Genomic DNA, 11,465 nt, shown 5'->3' on the forward strand with positions numbered 1-11,465 from the left:
TTTTCCTTTAGGTGTCCATCATTTCCTGAAGTATTACTACCAATGAGATGTCAATACTATCGTATCTCAATTGATCAGAAAGCCAAGGATGACCCACATTTTTTGGTCCTAGGTTCCTGTAAATTACTTTTTAATAAATATATTTATCTTTAGGTGTTCATCATTTCCTGATTCCACACCATTACAATTAGTTAAGTTTCATCTTAAATGTTTCCTGTGATGATGTCTCATATTATGCCGAAATTGCTGTTCCTCAACTAATTCAAAAAGCCAAGAATCTCTCACGTTTTGATATAGAATTGTCTTAGTAAGTTTAAGACTGTTTAAAAATTAAAATATATTAAAAATATCAACTAATTTTTAAATTTATATATTTTTATTTAAGACTTGTGCGATGGTTTACTACTCCCAAAGTACCCTCACCCACTACCATCAGAAATGTCGGAACTTATAAATATGAAGCTGGACAATATTCGAGATGCCAAGGATGTATATTTATTATGTATCCATCAAAATATAAATATTTTTTAAACAAATTTAATTTTGCAAAAAACAAAATAAATATAAATCTATGTTTTAAAATTAGATAAAGTTTGGAATCATTAAATTAGGCAATAGATAAATTGACAATATTTTAGTTGGAGTTGTTACGTGCAAATCGTTAGCTTAGTACGCAAAAGTGCCAAGTCCCATTTTTGAAATTTTACACCAATTTCATTTAAGAATTCTCTTTTTAAAATTTTGTTAAGAAACAAATCATTTGGTTTTTATTTTGTTTTTTAATTTTTTTAATCAGCTGTTGACTTATTGTTTGACTTTTAGAAATATTTTTACAAAAACAAAATCCATGTTGTTTTTGTATAGTTGTATTTGTTGTAGAATTGGGACTACCTGTAAATCATTATGCCATGGGTATAACAAGTAAGAGTGCTATATTCGGATGTGCCGAATCTTATATATCCTTCACCATAGTGTATTTTAAACATATCAATTTTATAAATTTTGTCCGGACTACATTATTATTACACCAAAAGCAAAACAAAATGAACAACAACAACGCTAAAGCAAAAAACCGAGACAACCTCTGAAAATTTCATAAACAAATTTCATATTTTTTCATGCCTTGTTAAATAAGCAACAACAACACTGTATATTGGAAAAAGATGTACACGTGTGAGTAGATGTATTTGGTTTTATTCAGCTGTGTATTTTTTTGTATGTTGGATGCTGTTGGCGTCATTGAGTTGTGTATTTTGTTTTTGTGAATTCTGTTCGTATATTTAGATGTAGGTTGGTTTTATTGCGTTGTTTATTTTGTCTTTGTTTTTCTGTGTTTTTCGTTATGTATGTTTAGATGTCTGTTGGTTTAGATCAGAGAAGATCAATATTGCCATTACATAGCACGCGTGATAGGGTAAGAAAATTCTGCCGACACTATAGGTTTAATTCTTCTTCTTTTTAAAATGAGAAACAGCAGTTGGTTTGCTCTCAACCTGAAAAACAAAATCAAATCAGTTGCTGATCAGCACTTGTCGAAGCAAAGTCTGTGCGCGGCGTTTTTAAAATACACATAGAAAAACAAGAACAAATTTTTGAGAAAGCCGATTTAATGTAGGAGAACATGAGAGAACAGTTGATAGTTTTTTATATATAGACTTTGATATACGCTGACTGTCAAAATCCATAATAAATATTTGACAGTTAGCATATACTTTATAGTTTGCAGTCATTTTATTAGTATACATTTAATTTAAATGGAATTCTGTTCTCTGCTTCTTTACCAACACAAATAAAACTATGACAGTCTATGGTAGTATGTGTGTGAGCAATACTGGTTTAGATCCGCGATACCCAGAAAGCAAAAGTTTAAAAAGCATATAGTGTAGTGCAAAATATTAAAGAGAACACAAATGAAAAAATATGTGTGCTTTGCACTGAAAAAAGTTATATGTTTGTACATATTTGTGTTATACATATTATTAGTATTATAAATGAATATCGGAAGGAATGTATGTATTGTTGTATGTATCTGTTGATGAAAGTATGTATTAATTTATTTTTATACCCTTCACCTTCGTGAGAAGGATATATATAAGTTTGTCGTTCCGTTTGTAATTTCTATAATATAATTTTCCGTCCCTATAAAGTATATATATTCTAGATCCTTATAGATAGCGGAGTCGATTAAGCCATGTCCGTCTGTCTGTCTGTTGAATTCAGTTTTTAGAGGACCCCAGATATCGGCGAGATCCGAATCTTCAATAATTCTATTAGACATGCTTTCGAGAAGATCGCTATTTAAATCAGCAAAATCGGTCGGTAAATAACGGAGATATGAGCAAAAATCCGAGACAACCTCTGAAAATTTCTTAAAAAAAATTTATAAAAGCAACAACAACACTGTATATAGAAAAAGATGTACACGTGTGTGTGTAGATGTATTTGGTTTTATTCAGCTGTGTATTTTTTTGTATGTTACACAGCAAAAAAATATGATTTGCATTTTTTGTTAAGATGAAATAATTTTCCCTTTTGTTTTGCAAATATATTTTTAAATGAATGGAAAAAAGTATTTAAAACGGTTTTAATTATACGAGAGCAGATTGTGAATTATTGTACAATAATTTTTATGCGAATAATGTAAGTTTGAAATTTAAAACTAACACAAATTTTTTCCAAGTGCTTTTTAAAACAATTTTTTTACGATAAACAAAAACAAGGTGTACGTCTCGTCAATGTTTACCAGCACTGAATACGAAGTGTTGTTGTTTTACACTTGCTTGTATACTGTTAAGAACAACAACGTATTGCTAGTGTTGAGCGCATATAAGTGTATAGAAAACACACTGTCTATAGCTAAGCGCATTTACAAAAACAAAAGAGTACCAAGAGCATAGGGCTTGGGCACCCTTGGTTTGGATGCTGTTAGCGTCATTGCGTTGTTGTTTTTGTTTTTCTATGTTTTTCGTTATGTATGTTTAGATGTCTGTTGGTTTAGATGCCTTGTATATTTTGTGTTTTATTTCGTTTAGCGTTGTTGTTCTTTTTGTTTAGCTTTTGATGTAATAATAATGTAGTCGGGAAAAAATTTAAAATTTATAAAAGATGTTTAAAATACACTATGGTGAAGGGTATATAAGATTCGGCACAGCCGAATATACCACTCTTACTTGTTTATTTTATAATTACAAATTACAAAATAAACATAGAGAAAGAGCAATAGCAACGTATGCGTTCCGTTCAATAAGTCTTGAATAGATTTTGTTTTATATGTTTTTAAATATAAACGTTGATTTAAATTAAATTATAAATACCTGATATCTTTAAAAATTTGATTATTAGTGTTATATTTTGTGTGGATGGATGGAGTAATGGATATAAGGGATTAGAATCTTGAAAAAATATTGTTTTGGAATTTGCAATTTCCGGGCAATTGCAAAGAAAGTGTGAAGGGCTTGGTAAATGAAAGTATGTATTGATTCACATTTTTATGTACAAATGTGTTGATGTATGTATGTATGTATGTATGTAGGTATTGATACATGTATATAGTTGTTGTTTGTGTATCTATTAAATGTATCTTATAAGTATTCAAATGATTAACAGTCGATAGTTTAATTGTTACAATTTAAACGATTAATTGTTTGAAGAAATGAAAATACAAATATAATTATAAATAATTATACTTATGTCCAGTGTTGCCACTTCATGTGTAATTACACATATTGTGTGTAATTTTTATTTTCATGTGTAGCCCATGTGTAATTGATCTCATGTGTAAATTAAGTGTAATTTAAAATCTCATTGTATTTACATAAGTATTACTTATTTTATATCAAAGTTGTGCTTTCAAACACTGGTTTTCGTTGTCATTTATTTTCGCTTTACAACACGTACATATCTGTCCTTTTCTTGCATATGCAACAGTTTGCACACTTGTTTGAATAATAAATCGGTGTTTTTATTAAAAAAACGATCCACACACATACATAGACATTTATTTTCCTTTTAAAACACATAAGGACCAAATAGACTACACAAGCGGCTTGACAAACTTACCAGTATTTTACGTTTTTACGTTTGCACAAATGCTTGCGGTTTGTTTGATCAAAAAACAAAAAAATTTTGATTTTTACACAAACATATTCCATTTTTGTCAATCCATTTGTATTGTTTATATTCATAAATAACCAATTTTTTTACAAAATTTATGTTTCGAAGAAAAATTTACATCTGTATCTTTGCAAGTCTACATAAACGTAAAAAATCGGTGTTTGTGCTAGCAATGTTTGTGTAGTGTGTGTTGAAATAAAAAAGGGATGTTTGTCAAGCTGCTTGTATAGTCTATTTGGGCCTTTAAGCAAAAAGTGTCCGTCCTTTTCTAATATATGCGATTTTTTGAAATTTGTTGAAAGCCGGTTGTAAATGGTACATATACATATTTTTATATTCAAAAATAACGGAACAAGAAATAAGAAAATTTCTAAATAATCAAATTTAACTCAACCTAATTTCTAGTGGTATTTTGTTTCAAGTGTGTAAAAGTTACGTTGTTTTTTAGATGTAGTTAAATAATTTATTTTAGGGATGACTGGAAGAAATGGCTTCAGATTCCAATCTGATTGGCTAAATAAATCTGAAATGATTGTCATATGCTTTAGATATTCTAGTTTCCTTTAATGTCCTTTTTCAATCAGAAAAACCAATTTTATATAAAATGAAAAGTGAAGTTTTTAATGTATTGCAAATACATTCTTCAAATTTTATAAAAATGGATATTTTGAAGTCAAAAAGTGTATGGCAAATCAACGAATCAGGTAAAAACCTATTTTTATTAAAAGAGAGCAACTAAATTAAATTGTTTTTGTTTTGTGTATAGTTTCCCAGCAAAATTTGCTTACAAATTCACTAGAAAAATCACCAGAACTCATCGAGTAAAGTGCTTACAATTCTACTAGAAAAAGTACTTATTTTTGTTTGAGATGTTCCAAAAGTAAGTTAATATTATTTGGTTGGAAATAAGTTGTTTTATAGTAGAGTTATTTATAGAATATTTATGAAAAAATAAAAAGTTGACACAGACTGGGGTGGAACTAAACACCTTCCGTCTACCAGTTGAATGCTACTCTTACTACACCACTGCTTTGTTGTTTTATTGAGCGTCAAATAATAGTTTTCACACACAAATACTATTTAATTTTCTGTTTGTCTAAAAATAGACATTTGATATTGTGTTCACAAAAAAGGAAAAAAAAAACAGAAAAAGTAACTGTTTTATTTTTGTTTGTTTCTTTATTTTGATTTTTTTAACTTTACCTACAAAGTAAACTTAATGGTAATCATTGTAAGCAAAGATTTTGGTGGGTTGTTTTGTTGCTGAGAATATTTGTATTGAAGGGCATGTTTGGCCACCAATGGTTTAGATGCCTTGTGTATTTTGTTTTTTTGTATTTCGTTTATCGTTGTTGTTGTTCATTTTGTTTGGCTTTTGGTGTAATAATTAAAAAACTAATATGTAAAACTTATAAAACTAATATGTTTAAAATACACTATGGTGAAGGGTATATAAGATTCGGCACAGCCGAATATAGCACTCTTACTTGTTTCTACTATACAGTGTTTTTGTTGCTTATTTAACAAAACATAAAAAATATGATATTTTTAGATGAAATTTTCAGAGGTTGTCTCGGATTTTTGCTCATATCTCCGTTATTTACCGACCGATTTTGCTCATTTTAAATAGCGATGTCTAACAGAATTATTGATGATTCGGATCTCGCCGATTTCTGGGATCCTCTAAAAACTGATTTCAACAGACACACAGACAGACAGACGGACATGGCTTAATCTACTCCGCTATCTATAAGGATCCAGAATATATATAATTTATAGGGGCGGAAAATTATATTATAGAAATTACAAACGGAATGACAAACTAATATATACTCTTCTCACTAAGACGAAGGGTATAATAAAGATAAAGACATTAAATTTTGCTAGGAAAATATATTCTGAATTGAATAATGTTTGTTTCAAACGAAAAATTCTATGCCGGCAGATTGATTTGCAAAATTTAAGTGAGTGCCTGAAACTTCATTTTTTGTGAAAAAAAAACATAAAAAAGTACATATTCATGAAAATATTATATTACGAATGAATGAATATTTGTTGTGAATGGATAATTCTACTCCGGCGGAGTAATTTTCGATATTTGGCCATAATGTAGCAGCCGCCGGACGGAAAAATATCTCATAAGGGTTTTGTCACATAAAGCGTTCCGGAACAGACTTTTTTAGTTAATTACTTTATCTACATAGTGTATATACAAAACAATATTGTTTCATTTGTTAATATTTAATAGATTTCAAAATTAAGCCATAACGTATCCGCCAGCTGGGTAAATACTTTATATGCGTTTCTTTACATTAGGTGTTTTGGAAGAAATTTTTTTTTGTTAAATCACGTTATTATTTTAATATAAAATATAAAACGTTATTGTGTAATATGTTATCATTTAATAGAAAAAAATACTTTTGACAGCTACTTAAACCAGGAGAATTAAGAAAAAAATTATTAGCTGATTGAATAACACCACCTTATATGAATTTGCCTTGGTACAGCACAAGGCGAATTCATATAAGGTGGTGCAAGGCGTATAGACTATAAGGTGAAGTCTTTTCATTTTGCGCGAATTCATAAATCAGCTGTTGAAATGACATTATCTTATAAGTTTCGCCATGAGGTGGTGTCAATCAATCAGCTGATAATTTTTTTCTTAATGGTTTCTCTAGCTGTCATAGTTTGTTATTGTTTACATTTTTATATTTGAAAATGTTCGTTAAACAGAGAAAAACTTCGTTAATATTTTGAATTATTTATGTAAAAAATCTGAATATACCAAGCATCCCGTAAACAAATATCATTTTATTAAAATAATGGCATAATTGGTATGTATACAAATATGTTATTTAAGAAAAATATTTATTCTATTAAATATTGTTTTATATATTATAGTAGAATTGTGAAGATAACGAGATTAACTAAAAAAATCTCTTATCTTAGTAAAAATTGTATTAATTTGTTTCAGCTGTTTAGACTTTTGCATTTCTAGCTCAAGTTCAAAAATCGGGCGCTTAAACTAGCAAACAAAATTGACTAGTTGAGTACTCACAAACAAATTTTGGGGATTAATTTTAATTTAATCCTTCAGCTTAAGATCGGCCCTAAATCAAAATTAATAATTTTTGAAGAAAATAAAAAAACTTTTTAATAGATAAAAGAGTCCAAATATGCATATAAGGTAGAGACAATCAATTTAATCTAAAATCACTTTTAATTCTGACAAAACCCCGATATTTTACTGAAAACATATAAACTAAAAGCTTTTTACCAGGGATGAAAAAAGAGATTTTGTTTCCTTTTTTGGAATATAATGCTTTGAAGTCACAAAGTTTTAAAGATGAGACGGAAAATTTGGACTGATATTCTGAAGCAATCCAAAATTCGATTTTTATTTTTTTGGTTACGCCTTTTCAGGTGACGATATAACACACTTACTTGTTATACCCACCATTATTCTGTTTATAACATATCGAAATATTGATCAAAGACCAACAAAGTATATACATATGTACATATATTCTGATCCCTATTAAATTCTAAGCCATGTCTGAGCGTCTGTTGAAAGCACGATAAAGTCCGAATGGAGAGAGCTAGAGAGTTGAAAATTTCAACAAATATTTCTTAATGGTAAGATTTGTTTGGTATTGGAAATTGACAATATCGATCCACGTATTGCATAGCCCCCATACAAATTACACCCCGATTACAGCTTTAACAGTCATATGTAACTGTTTTAATAATGCGGGAACAGCCATGAACTTCGACATACTTACAAGTCTTATATAAGTCAAATTCTCTCCTACCAGGATCGGTCTATAATTGACCCTACCTCATATATGGTCCTCTCCAAAAAATTACAATTGAGTCTATCGCCCACATCCGAAAAGTCATGTGCCCATAATTGACTTAAGCTCTATTTTAAATATTAACCTTATATAGGGGAGCGTTTACGGCATATGGTTTGATGGTCGGTATATAAGATTAGGCATAGTCAAATATAACACTCTTACATCTATATATGTAAAAATAAATGTGTGTTTGTTTATAGACTAAATGTGTGTTTGAAGTAGACTTAAATTCATTTACCAAAATTTATAAGGATAGGCTCATATTTACCCGTTCTCCCCTATGAGCCCTCTTGTAGAAAATCTCTTTTTTTGTCAACAATAAGTAAAAATATTCCACAATAAAACAAATTAAATGCTTTATTTAAAAAAATTAAAATTTTATCTTACTGACTGGTGTAGGGTATCATATGGTCGGCAATGTCCGACTATAAATTCATACTTGTTTTGTATATAACTATAAATTTAGAAAAATGGGGTAAACAAGTAATGTATTTTGTTGTTATACCCTACGCCACCATAGTGGGGAGGGTATTATAAGTTTGTGCTGATGTTTGTAACATACAAAAATATTAGTCCAATACCAACCTTAAAGTATACCGAATCATTTTTTGAGTCGATTAAGACATGTCTGTCCGGCTGGCTGTCCATTTAAACCTTGTGCGCATGGTACAGGCAATTTTTAAGATAATTTGATGAAATTTGGACCAAGCATGTTTTTTGGCACAGGGACGAAGCCTATTGAAAATGGTTGAAATCGGTCCATTATTTCATCTAGCCCCCATACAACCGTAACCCCCGATTTGGACTTTTTATGCCATAATTACGTCAAATATTCTATTATCTCTCTACAAATAGGCATATATAAGTTTTATATAAGTATAAATGTCACTGCAGATTTTCGTAAGGATCGGCCCTTATTTGACCCTAGCCCCCATACAAACCCCCCTTCAAAAAATGTCTTATACGTCTAAAATTGACTTGTAACCATTTGAATCGTAATGAAACTCAACAAAACTAACTGTTATTTAAAAATATATTCTTTTCCCATATTTGACCTATATAAAGCCCCAATTAGAAAATTTTGTATTTTTGTCAATAAATTGCTTACATAGTTTGGAATTATGGTAATACTTATTCAACATAAAAGTTTCTTTATGAAAAATAAAAATTTTAAAAATATACTCATGGTGTAGGGTGTAGGTGGTCGGCCATGCCCGACTATACTTTCCTACTTTTTGACAATATTTTTAGTTAGCTCTAAGAAATAACAGCTGAGCCTATATAGGGACAGTTTAGTCAATGCATCAAAAATATAAATTTTAATGAGTAGGTGTCTTTTAAACGCGGAAGTCAATTTAAACGCTAATTTTTAAATAACTTATACATTGTATATGGAATACACAATATATCACTTGTACGAGATACATAGGACTCCTTACAAAACCGCAGGGAAAACAAAAATAAGTAATGCAACAGTTATTTTCTTCAGTTCCAAACTGCTATAAATATTGTCTAACTAGAATTTATCTACCTCTGATTCAATAAAAAAATATTGTTAAAACTCAAATTGCTTTTTAATACATTCTATAATTGATAATATATTAAACAATTTTCTAAATAAATTTATAATTCTATTTTCGAATTTAAAGAAGGCCTAGCTATTTAATACATATTTACATACTATTAAATATTAATCATATAATTTAATAAGTTGGTCAATAAATATGTATTTTCTACTTTAAAAATTTTAATTAATACAAAAATATTAAACAACAATTCTAGAGGGGCGGAGTGTTAAAAAAGCTAACAACCTAACTGACCATATTAAACATTTACTAAAATGATTTCGGTATGACATTACAAAGATGTTATGTTTATGAATTTAAAATGGGGAAAAATCTTTACATAAATAATCCCGTATATTGTATGTGTGTGTATATATTTAAACCTACTGAACATTATATTTGTAAATGAGCAACAATTTTTTCAACAATGGTGCGATTCAAAATGACGACATAAATGGGCAAAATTAGATTTGAAAAACTGTCATAATAATAGTCTGTTTACAATTAGAACTACATTGTAGTTACTGCAACAAAAAATCATCTTGTGGATGCCATCGGATTTACATATAGCCGTAAAATAAAATTTTCTTTTATGTCTCTTTGGGGCTTCTCTCAATATACTCTTTCGTAAACGGAATGCTACTGATCAACCTAATAAAATTGGAATTTATATATATTTACTTAAGAGTAAATACATATGTATGTATAAATGTATTTACGTCACTATTGTTAAATTTAATTAAAAAATATGAAAATATATAAATCTTCTACAGAATAAAATAAATTAAAAAAATCTCAAAGCAATAAATAAAGTGAATAATATACAGCAATGCAAATATTAAACATTAGGTTGCATTTACGTAACATTACATTTTCGTTGAAGTAACGAGTTTGAGTTTTAATAAATTTATACATAGATATTATTCCAAATAATTTCATAAAATGATCATTATTTGATGAATTATATATATATTCAAACACTTCATTATTAAACAATCTAAGTCCATAATATTTTTTAACCCACCACATACTCAATTCACATTTATCACAAATTGATTTCAATAAATAATAAAGTTTCTTGTCTAAAGCGGACCAGATTTTAATATTTTATAATTTGTTTGAATTTGTAAATGTTACCGGTTTTATTTTTAAATGTATGATCATACCTTAAATCGTGGTTGAAAATTACACTTAATGTGTTAATGATAGCGTTTTATAAATTACGTTTCGTTTATTATTAACAACTTTTCAAAAATTGTGTGTATATGCAGTTTTTAAATATTTTATAAATATGTTCTTAGCACTTTTTTATTTTCTGTAGATTTCAAATATATTTCAAACAGTTGGGGAGGACACCAATTTCAACTATGCAGTATACATATATGTATATCAATCTATATATATTATTATTTTTATTTATTTTATTTTTTTTGTGTAAAATGATCACAACTCTTACTATTTTGGACTGCGTCGGCAAGCGAAAAGTTTGTGGAGCACGTCTGCGAACACACTGTGGTACAAGCACAAACAATCTAATTTTTACTGGTGTCTATTATTGGCTCAGCAATCTGCTTCCGTACGAAAATGTATATGTTTAATAATAAATATATATTTTCTGTGGTACGTCCGTCGTATAAGAAATGTATGATGATACATATATGAAAAATATACAATATATAAATACAAACAATAAATATCAATCATAAACGCACGATTTATGAACTAACAGCCTACCATCCAATTTTAAATATTTCCTATTTATGTACATTAGACCCAAGCCGGGAAAAAATAATTTGTTTTTTTATTATTTAGTTTGATGATCTCATATGCAAAATGCCAGGGTATTTCACGTTATTTGGTTTAAATGAAATCCTCCAAGTGTAGGAATTTTGTATGGAAAATGTGCGTAATAAACCTAAAATAAACGATT

At 28.7% G+C, this 11,465-nt stretch overlaps 1 protein-coding gene across 2 annotated transcripts in view; it reads right to left on the minus strand.

Moving 5' to 3' along the window:
- Positions 1-11,133, minus strand: part of LOC124421287 (cell wall integrity and stress response component 2-like) — a 50,682-nt gene extending 39,549 nt beyond the window's left edge. The window contains exon 1 of one of the 2 annotated variants that reach the window (XM_046956216.1): positions 10,992-11,133. The gene's annotated coding sequence lies outside the window, so the exon portion shown is untranslated. Of the gene's footprint in view, positions 1-10,701 lie in introns of both variants that reach the window. The other variant, XM_046956204.1, reaches the window with a different exon arrangement.
- Between the last annotated feature and the right edge of the window lie 332 nt (positions 11,134-11,465).

The sequence above is a fragment of the Lucilia cuprina genome, chromosome X (genome assembly GCF_022045245.1).
Source record: "Lucilia cuprina isolate Lc7/37 chromosome X, ASM2204524v1, whole genome shotgun sequence".
Taxonomy (NCBI): Eukaryota; Metazoa; Arthropoda; class Insecta; order Diptera; family Calliphoridae; genus Lucilia; species Lucilia cuprina.